Source organism: Periplaneta americana, chromosome 15, assembly GCF_040183065.1.
Source record: "Periplaneta americana isolate PAMFEO1 chromosome 15, P.americana_PAMFEO1_priV1, whole genome shotgun sequence".
Lineage (NCBI taxonomy): Eukaryota > Metazoa > Arthropoda > Insecta > Blattodea > Blattidae > Periplaneta > Periplaneta americana.
Window position 1 is genome coordinate 63,654,975 of NC_091131.1, and position 17,578 is coordinate 63,672,552.

At 34.0% G+C, this 17,578-nt stretch overlaps 1 protein-coding gene across 7 annotated transcripts in view; it reads right to left on the reverse strand.

Annotated features, from left to right (window-relative positions):
• LOC138715019 (thrombospondin type-1 domain-containing protein 7B-like) overlaps positions 1 to 17,025 on the reverse strand; it is a 776,776-nt gene extending 759,751 nt beyond the window's left edge. For 3 of the 7 annotated variants that reach the window (XM_069847417.1, XM_069847416.1, XM_069847411.1), the window contains exon 1: positions 16,895 to 17,025. The gene's annotated coding sequence lies outside the window, so the exon portion shown is untranslated. Of the gene's footprint in view, positions 1 to 16,854 lie in introns of all 7 variants that reach the window. The other 4 variants (XM_069847415.1, XM_069847413.1, XM_069847412.1 and 1 more) reach the window with 4 other exon arrangements.
• Between the last annotated feature and the right edge of the window lie 553 nt (positions 17,026 to 17,578).

Genomic DNA, 17,578 nt, shown 5'->3' on the forward strand with positions numbered 1-17,578 from the left:
TTTTTTTTCAATCCTGACATTAATCGCAAAAGAAGGAAACAACAGCAGCATATGAAGTTCATGCTTCACGAGCCCAACCACTGAACTGAAGACACTGAATCAAATCTTCTGGAGGAGGTTCTACATAGTCCTCTCCAGACACCAAGCAATCATACCGGATAACCCTCATCGAATTTGTTTCCCTTTCCTCTTTGTCCGAGATATTCGGTTTGCCCGGGTTTCCTCTAGTCCTACTTTTGTTTTGTTCATTCGGTATCCTTGATTCCCACACACGTTTATGTCTTTATGTTAACATTAAAACTGCATTGTGAATGATGCCAGGCTTCTTATGTTTGTGTTTATTTTTTTATTTTGAACTACCGTACCCGTGCGCTCCGCTGCACCCGTTAGAAATAAATATAAAGTAATTACATAATTAAAATAGGAAATTTGATCCAGGAAACATTAGAAGGATAAATCGTTCAATATGTTACTTAATTTAAATTGTATTTAAAAATTTAAATGCGATCATTTTGATCCAGAGACCACTCATTTGGTGCAATGACAATTCCTTTAACATGTTTCTTAATTGTTATTACATGCAACCATAGTTTAATGAAGATTGAAATATCTTTTAGTTTTAATGTGTATGCTTTATAATACTTGCTATATGTTTCCACTGAATTATGGTAATAACTTAATTTTAACCCTTGTTTTCTACGTCTTCATTAAATGGCGCTTGGCCCGCTATGGTTCTGAACCCTTCAAATAACTTCAATAGTGATACAGCATATACGAGTATAGTGATATGTAATTACATTTATTTCTTTCGAATATGTAAGAATTCACTGTCTCCTATGTACCATTGACATGGAATGAATAAATGTGTTTTTTTCTTCCTACTCAAATATTTTATATTTTGCACATAGGAGTTACTGTAGGAACAACAACGCTATAATCTGAGTCGGCGGTGAAAATGTATTGTATTGTTATTTTAAAAGTCTTGTATATCCTTAAATATCAGTCCTATCAAACTTTTGCATAGAATAAAACTTATCGGAAATTATTTTTAAAGAAACGTTTGTTATGTAACATTTTTCACAAATAGCAATAATAAGCGAGATATTTCGATTTATTTAATTCAGGCCCCCTTATAACCCCCCTTTTAAATAACGTATTTTGAATGCCATATAGCCTAAAATCTAAGTTACAACGAACTTCATTTATATTCCAATTTTCATCGAAATCAGTTCAGCGATTATCGCGTGAAAAGGTAACAAACATCCAGACAGACAGACAGACAAACAGACAGACAGACAGACAGACAGACAGATAGACAGACAGACAGACAGACAGACAGACAAACAAAAATTTCAAAAGAGCGATTTTCGGTTTCAGGATGGTTAATTATACATGTTAACACTAATTATTTTTGGAAAATCGGAAATTACCAGACACATTTTGGCTACAGATTTATTATTAGTATAGATGGGCCTTAAGAGTCTTTAAAAACTAGGAATGTACTAAATCAATCGTTCTGGCAAAGAGATTCATAATGGTAGCGGAAGAAATAATAAACGTAAATGGTAGACAAAGTAAGCAGTGTTATTCAGCAGTTGTTCCTGCTGGTGGAGACGCCAGACTGTTGCATGTCTGATATGAGACCGAGTCACTATTCTTCCCCATGGTGACTCACTTCCACACTCTGCAACATAGTGCGGTGTGTTTTCTTCGCGGTGGGGCCCGACATATTAAAAATGCGTCGCTCTCAGGTCTGCGTCTGTGGGGCTCGAGGCGATATTAAAACTTGCGCTGCGAATCTCTGGAGGAATGCGGGCGACAGACAAACGCGTGCGCCGGTTATGCGCGCTACGGGTCTCAATTTTCAGTCGTCCTGTAGACACAATGGCGTGCGTCTGTCTGTTCTCATGTTTATTTAAATTGAATCTCGGTATTGAGTACAACGGAAAAAGTAGACGTTTTAATTTAGTTTCGGCCTCACCACGCTTCTGAGCGGGGGTTTCGTTAATTGTTTATCAGATCGAGAATGTGACAGAGAGAGGAGTGACTCTAGCAAGGAACGTAGTCTCTTGCATGGGAGATCCCCACATTTGGAACAGGCCCTATAACCAGCTCTCGTCCTAAAATTTCGTGAAACTGAGTATAGTGTAAGCCTATATCTCTTCAAAATATCTATCATAATTAAGGAAGAAATAAAAGTTAAACTGCGAGGCGTACTTCTAATTAAAGAGGTAGAAAGTACCAACATCTAAAGAAGATACGAGATATGTTGTGAAACATATAGTATATAATTAATGAACTGATATTCTCAGATTTTACTGCTTTCCCAAACTGTCTACTGTCGCGCCGAGTGGTTATGTCACAGGATCTTCGAAACGCGGGAAATCACTTGACAGTTACTTACTTAAGGCTTTAGGTACAGCTTACAGCAGTAAAATTTTGGAAATATTCAAAACTTTTTTCCTCCATTGCCGTATCTTGTAAAATAATGAAAATTTGTAGGCTATGTGTGAAACACTGTTCTTCTGCTATATGAAAAAATATGTTCACGATTTAAAATAAAAGAATATATATATATATTCAAAATAGTGGCAATTCACTGTGCAGTGATGAAGCGTTTCCCTCATAACTCAAAAACTATCCAAAATTCTGTGATGAAATTTTGTGTGCGTATTTATGCATGTCATATCTACAATATGACGCAAAATCACTTCTCTATCTTTGATAAATTGTCTGATAAAAATAAATTCATTTAAAAAAATGGTCGAACATCAGTATTTTCTTCTAACACAAAACATTATTATTAAGGAATGTAGTTGACGGAGCATGATATTGTAAACATGAGTTTCAGCAATAAAATAAAACAGAAAAAACATGACAAAATTAACAAGTTTATGAGTTATGAGGGAAACGCTTCAGCACTGCACAGTGAACTGCCACCATTTTGAATTTTGAAAAAAAAAAAAAAAATATATATATATATATATATATATATATATACTTTTTTATCATAAAATATTTGTTTCGTATAGCAAAAGGACAGTGTTTCACACATACCGAGATACAATAATGGGGGGGAAAAAATGTTAAATATTTCCAAATATTTTACTGCTGTAAGCTGTACCTAACCCTTTAAAGGGGCTCTTTTCTTTGAGTTTTTTAAACTGTTATATAATATCTCGTAGAAGGCCAATTCCGAATAGAAAATATTTTCTGGAAATAGCTAAGAAAGTCCAGCCACAAGCTTTTACAGAGGGGTCAGCAGAAATGGACTGGGAACACCGACATGCGACATAACCACTCTGACGGACAGTAGTTCAACCAAGTCTATCACGCTCTCAAGAGCCATTCATATTACGTCACAGTAATTCCTACCTCTTAAAATTAATTACGATTTCTTCACTCGTGTATTTAAAATAATCCACGTTCATTGGCAATTACAGTAACTGGCAGAATCTCGACTTCAAGACGTACAAATACAAATTTATATAATAATACAGAACAGAACATAAAATACAGAATAATACATCAGACTACAGAATATAATTACAACAATAGAAATAGAAATAAAATAATACAATCAATGTAAGAAGAAGATACAATAATATTAAAATTTGAGGACCGAATGAGCAGCGCTCGTGTTCGGTCACAGTTCAGATATATTATTGATATAAGAGGAATATATAAAATAAAATAGGAACTAAAATTAAAATTACATCTACAATTAAATTATATAATATAATAATAACATATAGAAGAATAATATCGTACGTGAATAAAGTGGGACAATTTATGAAAAATATGTATTCCGAAATTATAGAATATGAATATAATATAGGCTGATTAATTCATACACGTAGGCTATAAATTTATTTAATCAAATTAAAGACATTAACACGTTTCTAATTGTCTTGTTATATGTTAGTGGGTTACATGTTAGAAGTTCTAGGTGTAATTTAGCTAAAGAATTATACAACCGAGGGCCAAAACTAATGCTATCGTTTAGACCAGCAGATGTGAAACATTTAGGTTCTACTAATGTTGAATTATTATTTCGTTTTGTGTCATGATTATGTGCCTGTAATATAGACTTATTACGATTTTTATGATAAAATTTTAACAGAATATATTTGTAAATTTGTTCTATATTAAATACATTAAATTCAGAATGAATTAAATACATTAAATTCAGAATGAATTAATTTAGTTGGATATTCAAAACATTTCTTCAAAAAAATTTTTAATTATTCGTTTTTGTAGTAAATCTAACGGACTAAGATTAGTTTTTGTACTTCCATCCCAAAAAATAATGCCATTTTGAATAATAGACTGAGAAATGCCCAAATAAACATTTCGTAGAACTGTAATGGGTAAGTAGTATCGAAGATGAATGAATTTATAAAGTATTTCACGAAGCCTGTTACAAAGATAAATAATGTGATGAAGCCATTTTAAATTTTGGTCAATAATGATAATAATTTTTTATAACGAGTTGGAGAAACAATACTTCTATGTCAAAGAGGAAGCTGAAATCAGGCGCAGAACTAAAAACACACAAAAAACATAGTTCATAGAACAAGAAAGGGAATAAATGTGAAGGAGAATTTAGAGAAATGAAAGAGAGAAACATCAAGAATGTGGTTAAAATGAATAGTAGCTACTTACACACAGATTATCAATTGTGAAAATACAGTTATTTCAGCTTCATTGCGCAGGAAGTAATGTTGTGATTTGAGTTAGTAAAGGAATTATACATTTTGATTAACCATTTAATCATATTCCTAAGTAAACCGTTACCTTGCATTCTATTTATTTTATAATGTTAGAGTTGTAGAAGAATTCGTTTCATTTTCATAAACCAATAACTTTCTAAAGCAGTCACAGTAGACATTGGAAATGTATAATACGTACAGATGCGTCATATTTCCGCGACGACTAAAAGGATAAATCCATCCTCTCCATTTCGGCTTGATGATGAACGTGACTGACCTTCTGTAGCTAGGGCAGCTAGGCCACACAGCGACTCATTGGTAGACAAAAGTCAATGGGACAGATTTCTTATACATTATTTCTCGTTTCGGCATTACCCTCGTTTTGTTATCATGACCTCATTTACAGATATTACCTTTTTAGTTACATGGAATTCTTATCTGATCATCAATAGGCCTAGTTCGTTTCCTGGATGTTTATATAGACATTACGTTGCTCAAAACAACTGAAATACGAATCGCGTTATGATGTAGAATAAAAATATACTCAACTTGTGTGGATTCTTAGCGAGTAGATCTAGCCTCCTGTTCCGATTACTGTCTCTTCTAGCCGATTGAAGCTCGCTAACAGTAAGCATATTTCCTCGTGATAATTATATTCCTATAAAATATTTTAGTTGTAAAGAAGGGCGGGATGCTGGATATTTAATGAAATCCTAATGATTGAGTAAAACGTCTATACTCAAATTAAATTACTAAAATAAAATATTCTTTCTTTCACAGTAGTGTATTTTATTTTATATTCATATACGGTTATACAGGGTGTAAGGGGTATAAGTGCCATTATTTTAACTGATGATTGTTCATGTCATAAGGAAGAAAAAATGTCCTCACATTTTTTTTCTATTTGCATTATTTAACTAATTATTAAACTTTACAATATTAGGCATTTGGCAACGCTGGATGGGGAAGAGGAGGAGGAGGAGGAGTTTACAAGTGCACAGTACAGCTCAAGCGGATACAGACATACCGGTACAAAACAGATGCCCTGTTCTAATGCAGGGGCGGACCGTTGTTAACATAAAGCGAGCAGCAAATACAAACTTTCAATCTGGTTAATAGAACTTTATGGTAAATTTCCATTTTATTTAACAATATTGGCGATATTGGTCCATTTTTTATTGTACGTCTAAAAAATAAACAATAATGGTTTACTGCATAAAATCACACGAACTTTTTTTTTAATGTAACATTTTAATCTCTCCCGCTTCCATAAAGCAGTATCATTTTTAAAGAAATTTCTGTTTGTGTGATTTTCGGAAAGTTCGCCGGTTAGGTAATCTTCATTGCGGAAAACATTGACGGTACATCTTCTTGCCTCACTTGAATTACGACGAATTTCTCCATAAATTAGTAACATATGATATGCCTAAACTGTGAATGACATTGTAAGTTGTTTATCGAATACCCTATACTGAATTGTCATCAGCTCGGCAGTAGACCTATGGACGGGGAGCTTGAACTCAGCTGAGATGTACGTACGTATGTGCAGAGTACTGCCTGCTGAACACGTTTCCAAGTCTCTCACGCCAGAATATTAACAAATTTAAGCATGCATTTTTAATTAATTTCACGAAAACGTAACAGAACACACAAATATGTATTTAAACTAATATTAACTCTTTGCTAGATATACCTATTGATGTAATTGTTTTCGTAATTTTACTAACGATATAAGCAGTATAACGCGAATAAAATAGAAGAAATTTTTTTTCTGGGAAAACTGTCAAGTTTTGACTATGTTGTATGGACATTTTTTTGATTCTATGGGCCGTCTCCGAAGACTGTGAAATGGACGGCACTTATACCTCTTACAGCCTGTATACATAACCTTTGTACCCAATATTTCAATAACGATTATGCGGATATCCTCGAGGAACATTAAATAGAGAATGATGTGATGTGGGACGAGTGGAAAACCACGACGCACGAAGTTTATCTTACACTGATGTTTTTGTGGTACCACAAGTGTCATCAAAATAAACCTTTCTTGTGAAAAAAGGTACAATTTTTCTCTCTTATACCTCGAATACAGACGTTTCACTTAAAAAATAGAAGGAAAAAACAAAGAATGATGTGGAAAGAAAGAAAAACGGAAAGATATAGAAAATATACAATCAAAAGAAAGAAAATAATATAGAAAATGTAAAAAAGAAAATTAGAAAGATAAACAGCAAGAAAGAAGGTGAAACAGACCAAGAACAGAGAATAAGAGAAGTAAAGTAATAAAAGATAATGAGGAAAATAAGGATAAAGGAAATAAAAAATAAAACAAAAGTGAGTGAAAGTATAAAGAGAATATAGAGAGCAAAGAATGGAGATGAAAAAGAAAATTATGATAATACACCTTAAGGGGATACTCCACTAAAAATGACAACTTTTTTCCTAATCATTTTTTTCAACCAAATTTTGAGAGTATTTTTACTTTTTAAAAGACTAACAAAATCCAAATTTTGAACTCCCAAATGTTTTTGACTTTTGATTTTTTCTATTCTGTTTAGACATGTTTTCAAACACAAGTTTTTAGTAGAACATCTCAATTTTTAAGCTTCTTTGTTTTTTGTTACATCCACAACACACAGAGAAACATTTCTATGCATTCATTTTATAAAATATATCATTTATTCAGTTAAAAAAAATGTTTGAAATTTAAGAAATGTTACTTTTCTCACAATTCATGAAAAAAGTTAATAAAATAAACTTGCAACATTTCTCACAAAATAAATGCACAGAAACATGCAGCTACCTCATAAATACTTGGCAGTAAAAACTTCATCCAGATTGATTAATATTTGACATAAAAACTTCGTGTTGAATCAGAAAAAATAAACTTACGGAAAATTTGATTTGAAAGTAAAATGAATATTTATATAAATTAAAATTCTCCTCTATTACATTCATCTAGTAACTTCAGGAAGCCAACTTGAGAACAAAAAGTTACTAGATTTGTAATGAGAAATTTGTAAAAAAGAATTCTTTGATGAAAAAATAATTTTGACAGCTCTTTAAATGCTGCACCCATTTAGAGCCTTAATTAAAAAACATTAAACATATTTGTAATCACAATTGAACTAAATCCATTTGGAATATGAAAATATAAATTCTAAAGAAGTGAAATATATATATTTTTTTTTTTTTGAAAATGTTCATGATTTTCAACGAAGTCTCCCCTTAAGGAAGAACAAAGAGTATATTAAAAATTGTATGAAAATAAATACAGATGTATAAGAAGAAAAACAACGTAGGACTAAAACCACAGAGGGGAAAATACAGTAAAGAAACGTAAGTTATGTAAATAAGAGTAGGACAAACCTAGGAAGAGAAAGGAAGAAATAATGCATAGGCCTATATAAAAGAAAACACAGAACAACGAACTACTCGCGAACAGCATGACAAGCTCTGTCCGCTGCCTGTCCCTAAGCCATGCAAACGGCTTATCAAAACATACCGAGAGCTGGCAAAAGAATAGAACGCGGACTATCCAAATTTATCCAGTGCATAATATCCCTCACACGCCCGTAAAGCGAGTCACCGCACTGTAGCTTGCACGTAAATACTTGATAGCGCCAAGTCTAATGGGGCTGCAAATTTGTTGCAGTTACGCTATAGTGCTTCATGCCGTTGTTGGTACTGTAGTGAACACTTCAGGTGATCTTTGTGTAATATGTATGAGGACAATAGGGCAATTTGTGCTTCTGTGCTATCAATGACTAATTTATTAGTTTATGTTAAGCAACGCGTTCAGTTAATATAGCGTCATAAAACAAAGGAATTACCTCTGAAACACGCGTAAATTAGGTGCTGGAGCGAGGGCACAGTTGTGACTTCCATTACTGCTAATGTATTCGCCATGCATGGCTGCCAACGCGTTCAAGAATTTCATGGAATCTGGCAGTCGATTCAAATCTTTAAGATACTTATCTACCTGTGGGAGAAAAATTTGCAATTTTTATACAATTTTTTAACTCTTTTTTTCCTGATTAATTGACAAATAATTAAGGATTTTCACACAAAATAAATCCCTCAAATGTTTTTGGGAAGGCGGGGGGGGGGCAATTTCTTAAAGCGAAGGCTGAAATTTGATTTAGTCCTTGACGAACAGTTTTTATGTTAAAGCAAAATTTTTTTCACAAAAGAACACAGAATAAGCTGTGAAAACAGTTTTTCCTTATCTCATTCCATTAAGGAGAAATGTCATTTTATTTTTTGAAAATTTCAAACATAAAAATAAAAATTTAAGATCTTGGAGTTTTAAATTAACTTTCTTAAGCAGTAAGACACTGTTTGTAGTATGGCACTTAGCTACGTTAATCAGCTTTATTTCGGTGCAAGAATGATGAAAATATGTCAATTCTAAGTGCACTTTATGTTAACGTTAGTGTTGTAAAAACTGACCATTGAGAAAAATCATCTAGATACTGAGAGTAAGATAAATTGTAAAACCAAACACACAGCTTCCTGGCTGTATGACAAATAATACAGTCAAATTCGAATTATTACACGAAAAAATATTATAAAATTGACAGAAAGTGACGGATTGACACTTGCACTTCCCGTTTAAAAAATGGTGCTTCCGGTCAATAAAAACTCATCTAATTAATTAAAAACATCATAGAGTCAAAATTGATATATTTTTTTTAAACTAGAAAGTTCAACCTTTCAGATGACATGAAAATCAAAAATGAAAAAATTTTTAAGGAAAATTAAAAATTAAAGGTAAATGAACACCTTAATACAGCAATACTTGGTGCCGGTACCATTTAGGCACTTAGTTACTAGGGAAGATGAGATAGCAGTGTACTTTTATGTAATACCTTTCCACGCTCTGAAACAAGTTTCTATCGTCAAAATCCATTCTAGTACCTCCAAATAATTCGTGAGTGCATGGACAAATGGGGACCAGTCTCCTTCCAGCCAAAATTGAGTTAAGTCAACATTTCGATAGAGAAATGTGAGAAGAACTTTGTGCAGAATGCGCTGAGCCATAGCTTTAAAATATTAAAGATGAAAGAGAATTGTGCGTATGGAGTTACAAAATTGGGTGAAGGTTACTTATGTCCCAGCCACTATAAGAACTTGATGAAATACTTTGAAAATGCCTTGGATTTATAGTATTGATTAGTAAAAATTGATGTGATCACTGGGAGAACTATATGCCCGCCCAACGGGCCTTAAGTACGCACCTTACTTATATACGAAAATCGTCGTATGCGAATGAAGAATACGGCCATAATTCGTTAATGTGACAGTGGATTTCAGTTTCGCCAACACAGTAATAATACTACACACCTAATCAAACCTAACCTAACCTCTCACATAATACTACACACCTAATCAAACCTAACCTAACTTACCACATAAAATTACACATCTGTATTAAGTTTCCTCATGGTTAGTATCATTCCGTTTGCATGTATTACCAACCCCGCTACTCGTGTCAGGAGGCCATCTGGTGGAAGTGGATCGTAATACTAATACCAGGAAGAAAAAATATGGCGACTTTCATAATAATTACAATTAGTTCGTTCAGTGTATGTTTTGTGATATATTAAATGTTTTAACGTAGTGATAATTCCATATATATAGTACAATAAGAATTGAAATGTGTTGTGGCTGTGATAAAAGTATTTAAAATTGGTTTATAGCACCACATTGGCAGTGATAAAAGTGTGCAATATTCGTTCGGTGGCCGGTGAATACTCTACCTTGTCCAAAAATTGATTTAGCGATCCTATGGGGTGCCCCAACAAGAACGCCGGATGTAACAATGTGAATAAATGCAACAAACAAGATAACAAGCAGACAGCAGTGCCGCCAACCCAACAACAACAAGACTTTTCTGGGACATAGCGCCATTGTCTTGTTGTTCGTTTGGCGGCACTGTTACCTATTCTGTAATTTATTTTGCTGCATTTATTCACATTATTAAGTCCGGCGATCTTGTTGGGGCACTCTTTGCTTATTTCGTCAAAGTATTTTTTTGCAATTATTTCAAAACTTAGTTTTTTTGACTTATCCCCTTTTGTCCGAGCACTCACGAATTTATTTTAATGTAGATAATTAGCTACTATGGAAGATATACATTTGCAGCGAATCCTGACCTAACAACAAATTTTTATACGAACAATTCAAGTTATCAGAGGTCTATGTAGCGAAATGGCTAAAAATAACACGGTCCAGGTGGCGATGCCTTAATCTAATTGCTGCAGTGATCAACAGAACTCCCTGAAACAGTTATTTATTAATAAATAAATCAATAAACCATTATTATTCGCCATCTAGACTTCATATGTTGAAGAACTTCTAGAATTTTATCCACTTCAGTATATTCTAAGACAACGTAGAGAGTTCATTGTTATAGAAGATACGTATTAACAACTCTTTTGCATATTATAAAATCATCTAAATCTCATATTTATAACTAGCCGTACCCGTTGCGCTACGCTGCACGTGTTACCAGAAATATTCAGGCTGCAGTTTTATTATTAGTAAAAGGATAAATCGTTGATGTTCCTTGAACAAAAAGAAATTAAATCATAGTAGTCCTTATGTGGACTAAACAAAGTTTAAGTAGAGCTATAAATTACCGTGGCTCACTCAAATACGTAATTCAGTAATAGAAATGTTTCGACAACATACTGTATCAAGTTTTCTGTGCGTAAGGATCTGTTTTAATCCCTCCGTACTGCGCATTTGTGCTGAGTCCTCGATTCACTCGGAGTTATTGTAATGATTAGAGTCTTGCGTTTGATTACTTTGAGTACAAGTTAGATGCACATCGACCATACTAGCTCTGCTTGCAAAGAAAACTTATTCGTCTGCACGCTCCGTTTCATGTGTTTACATCTGTTTATTCGTAGAGCCACTGAACAATGAGAATGCTACTCTCGTACAAAATATACTGTCATGTGTATTTAATAACAAACAAAATATTTATTTAAAACCATCTTATGGACAACAGAAGATTATTCTCAAATTAAGTGTAATGCATCGAGATTCTAGATAGGCCTACTTTTTTTGTTCCACAATATATAGGATATTTCAAAAGTCAGTTCAAACATTAAACCGTTATAAATATTATAATATTTGAGATAGAGAAAAAAACAAAAAAACATCACAGTGTTGGGCAAACAACGGGGTTTACAAAACATTGGGAAGATGTCCGCAGTTCTCTTGTTCAACGTACAGCATTCTGTCTGTGACACCATGCACAGCATTTTGCAGATAATAGCTTGGAATATTGGCAATTTCTTGCGAGATGACATTTTTCAGTTGCAGTAGGGTTGTTGGATGTGTCAGGAAAACTCGTTCTTTAAGGTAACCCCACAACCAAAAGTCGGTCGGATTGAAATCTGGAGATCGCAGAGGCCATATTGTTGGAAAGTGCCTACTGATGACACGATCGCCAAACATCTGCGTAATTAATTGTTTTGCAGGCATAAAGATGTGGAGTTGAGCGCCATCTTAAATGAAGATTACGTTCTCCATACCGTGATTCCTCAGTGTAGGGATGACGAAGTTCTGTAACATGCTATAGTAACGCTACTCGTTTACTGTAACAGTCTGTCTTATTCCATTATTGTTCATACTTGTGGAGAAACTGTTAACGCGTCTGACCAGGAAATCAGGTGGTCCGGTTTCGATTCCCGGTCGGGGCAAGTTACCTGGTTGAGGTTTTTCCGGAGTTTTCCCTCAACTTAATATGAGCAAATGCTGGGTAACTTTCGGTGCTGGATCCCGGACTCATTTCACTGGCATTAGTCCATACCTGTGGAGTAACGGTCAGCGCGTCTGGCTGCGAAACCAGGTGGCCCGGGTTCGAATCCCGGTCGGGGCAAGTTACCTGGTTGAGGTTTTTTCCGGGGTTTTCTCTCAACCCAATACGAGCAAATGCTGGGTAACTTTCGGTGCTGGACCCCGGACTCATTTCACCGGCATTATCACCTTCATATCATTCAGACGCTAAATAACCTAGATGTTGATACAGCGTCGTAAAATAACCCAATAAAATAAAAATAAATAAAAATTCACCGGCATTATCACCTTCACCTCATTCAGACGCTAAATAACCTAAGATGTTGATAAACCGTCGTACAATAACCTACTAAAAATTAATGGTGGAGTTAACACACGTAATTGAGGTTCGTTTTTCGACCAGAGTTATCAGTAGGCACTTTGTAACAATGTGGCCTCTGCGATCTCCAGATTTCAATCCGGCCGACTTTTGGTTGTTGGGTTACCTTAAAGAACGAGTTTTCCTGACACATTCAACAACCCTACTGCAACTGAAAGATGCCATCCCGCAGAATTGCCAATATTCGAAGACATTATCTGCAAAATGCTGTGCATGGTGTCGCAAACAGAATGCCGTACGTTGAACAAGAGAACGGCGGACATCTTCCCAATGTTTTGTAAACCCCGTTGTTTTTCCAACACTGTGATGTTTTTGTTTTTTCCCTATCTCAAATATTATAATATTTATAGCGGTTTAATGTTTGAATTGACTTTTGAAATATCCTATATTTTTCATTCAAAAAGTAAAAGTCAATGCTCATTATTTTTCGCCTATTTACAGAGTTTTCAATATTTAAATTGCACTTTTAATATAAACAGATAAATTTTATGAAAGCGAAATGAGTTTAGAAGTAAATAATGAGATAATTTATTGAAGAGATTAAAATTTGTATATTCGCAATTAAAATGAGTTAATATTGAAATATATATTTCGCCTCTTATGTTTCAACTTCAGTTCATTTAGAAATGTTCGTAGCTTGTTTTTCCTCCTGCTAGATTATAGAAATTAATTTCGAGTAGGCCTACTTGTTTTACACGTGAACGTTGCAACTGTACACAAGCTATGAATGTACACATCTATAAATAAAATTGCTATATAAATAAATGGTGCAAATTACAACAATATCATAAATCACAATACAAATAAAATTATTTACACTGACTACTTGCTTTACGAGTAACTACACATTACGAGTGACTGTAAACATTTTAAGTGTTTCAAAAGAAAATTGTCTTCTTTGATTTGTTTTGTTTTGTTTCGACATGGTTCACTGAACAGCAGACCTGAAGTGTGTACGCTGCGCTACATTTCGTACATACCTATATTGTCGCGCGTTTCTCGGAGGCTTTACGAAATCAAACGTAGGACTCTAGTAATGATATATAAGACTTTGTCCATCTAGAGGAGCTGCACTTTCTAATGGTGAAAGAATTATCCAAATCGGTTAATTATCTTCTGAGATTACTTCATACAAACACACACTCTGTACGTATTTATATTAATAAACATTTATATGCATATAGATTACAATGATATCCATATAACAACAGTGTTAATTGAACACCTTCCATTTATTGTGCAAGGCCGTCTTAAATAATCGACGGGTCATTTGTTTTCACTGTATTGTATTAGACTGATTGAGGCGGCACTGCCATAAAAAGCATTATTATTTTAAAACTCATAATTCTTGTTAAATATTAGTCCTATCAAAATTTTGCACAGAGTAACACTTGTCGAAAAAAATGTTTGAAAGAAACTTTGTAATGCAACTTTTTTTTCTAAAAAAAATCAATAATAAGCGAGAAATTTTGATTTATTGACTTCAGGCTCCCTTATAACCCCCCTTTTAAAGAAAGCATTTTGAATGCCATATATTCTAAAAGTGGGATTAAACGTAATTTATATACCAACTTTCATAGAAATCGGTTCCGCCAGTATCGCGCGTCAAGGTAACGTACATACAGAGACACAAACAAACAAAAATGTCAAAAATGCTATTTTTGGTCTAAAAAATTAATAATAAGCGAGATATTTCGATTTACTGATTTCAGATCCCCTTATAACCCCTTTTAAAGATAGCTTTTTGAATGCCATATAGCCTAAATTTTAAGTGGGATTCAACGTAATTTACATACCTATTTTCATAGAAATCGGTTCCGCCAGTATCGAGTGAAAAGGTAAGGTACATACAAACAAAAATGTCAGAAATGCTATTTTTGGTCTCAGGAGAGGTAATTATATATGTTTACACTAATTATTATTATTGCAAAAGCGAAAATTACAAGAAAAATTTAGGTTACACTTCTATTATTAGTATAGATAAATATAAAGTAAATGATTAGTAGCTATTAAGTAACAACATATTGATATATTACTACAAACGATTTGTATAACAACATAATCTTAAGCAAGGCTATCTATCAATGCAGAAACGTAAACAAGGCTATCTATCAACTCGGAAACAAACGTTTCAGTCTTCACTGTCATTTACGGTTGTTACGTTTAACTTCTCTGTCGTTTAGAAATATTATTAAGAAAGTGGTAATTAAAGACTTTATTTATTTTGGAAAAATCGATGGACACTCGCTCGATATACGAGCCCATATTTCATAAAATCCTCACACCTTCATTTTTAATCTCATACCGCCAATCATGTCACGAGCATTAGAGTTCAACGTCATGTGTTACCGAACTACACAATTACATTCCTGCAGACCTCTGCCTAACATTTTATTGTTTTAATTAATGAAATTTGTGTGTAACAGGAAGACGGCTATCCCACGGCTCAATTCAGATTCAGTCATTTGCTGGAATACGTGTTAATTATCATATTTATACTATTTTGTTACAGTATAACAATATTCTTACTTCAGAATTTGGTAAGTTAACACAAATGCTGTTCAAATATCTTACAATTCAGAACGGTATATGTTCATTAGAAGCTTCCATAGAAATTATTTAAAAATTTTACAAGGAGAATAATGTTTTGTTGTGGAATTAAGGATAGAAGTATTGAAATATCTGAAATTCGAAAGACATATTCCTTTTAAGTACTGAAATATTCATAGATCCGAAATTGCATATTGTCATGCCATGAAAATTATTTAAATAAGTTACAAATCATAAAGGCAATTTTTTTTTTTTTTTTTTTTTTTTTTTGCAAATTGCCTTAGAAACTATTCAAATATCTCACAAGACAAAGAAAGGATTTTCTATAGCACGCGAATCTGAAACTTCCAACTTGCATTTTTCTAAATAAGTTCTACGGTGTGGAAATCTGTGACAGGTTAGGTTAGGTTAGGTTAGGTTAGGTTAGGTTAGGTTAGGTTAGGTTAGGTTAGGTTAGGTTAGGTTAGGTTAGATTAGGTTAGGTTAGGTTAGATTAGGTTAGGTTAGGTAGGTTATATTAGGTTAGGCTAGGCTATTCGTATGCCTTGCATATATGAATCTGTGATAGCTTAAGTTAGGTTAGTTTAGGCTTTAATATGCCTTACATATACGAAACTGTAACAGGTTAGGTTAGATTAGGTTAATTTAGGCTTTTCGTATGCCTTGCATATAAATTTCACGTTGATTTTGAGGTGTTCTACCTCTTTATTTCACATGTTAAATAATCACTTTTAGGTAGTCTACACCGATCAATTATATCAGATTTTTACCCATTTTCTCTGTTTTCAAGTCAACAGACATCCTATATGATTTCTTCACATTCAAACTATCTTCCCTCTGAAAATTAGATCTTTTTTCCACTTTTTTTCGTCAAAAGCCTTCAGTGTCGAGTGCTATAGAAAATCCCAAAGAAACTATGTTTTCCTTTTTCAATATCTTAACAAAAAATTTTCCTATAGCTTACACCTCAAATGTGTATTCTTTTTACATGCTATGAAATCTAACATAAATGTATCTTAGCATTCTTACATTATCTTTTGACTCAACATGGCAATCGCTAAAATACTTTACATCTCGAAAGGCCTGTTTTCCTTCACCGCAGAGACTAGTAAATTATATTACTGCTCATTGGGCTAAAAGTATAACGAAACAAAACTGTGTAAGCTGCGAATAAAGATCAGCTCGTCTTCCCAACTCGGCAGATATTTGTTTCTCTATTTCGGTGCAAATATCGACTGCTTTATTGGAAATTAACATCTGGTTAGATCTCTCACCCCCTTTCCAATCAACAGATTGTTATTTGCCTCCACATAGCTCTGGAGCGGCAACTGCTCAACGTTCATCAAGCCTATATTAAATATTTACAAGCAAATTGTGTGAAAACAAGTTATTGACTCTTACAGGAAATTCTGAAGTAGTGGTTCGAACTGCTGCTGGTTACCTGTTTTCACTAGCAGCGTTGCGGTACGAGGTCCGGGCGTCCCAGCTACCACCTCACGACTATCGCCACCCGCAGCTGCGAGCTGCTGCTCCTGTGACGTCACAGCTCATGCGCGGAGAGCAACGTCTCCGCCGCCGTCGACGCCGCCCCTGCCGCCGCCGCTGTCTTCGTCGAACCATTTGCATGAAATTAATTAAATAATTTGCATCCAGAGAAACTTTGCAGCAAAAAGATACAGAGCCAAGAGGAGGCGACAGGGTGTTTAACAAATAGCATTAACATCATTATCGTGCTCATCATCATTATCATTATGTACAGTATATATACTATAATATGTATTTGTACACTTACACTTCTCAGTTTTACACTTTATCTGTTCTCACGTTTGTTGGGATGTTGCTCATGACCCTATTTTGTTTCCCCGCTTTTTTCAATCCTTCCCCATTAATGTATTATCTTTTGATTTATTTTTATTTTTATTTGTTAGTTTTTCATTTTTGTCTTCATGCCGTTGCTCCTTTTAATCTCTCTTTTCGACTATTCTTTATTATTTTCTTTCCTATCTACAATCAATATAGGCCCTACTTACCCATCCATCTATCTACTCCTTCAACCTACCTATCTGTTCCCATTCATCAATCCGTGCATTCCTGTATCCATTCATTTCCATCTCCCTTTCAACTT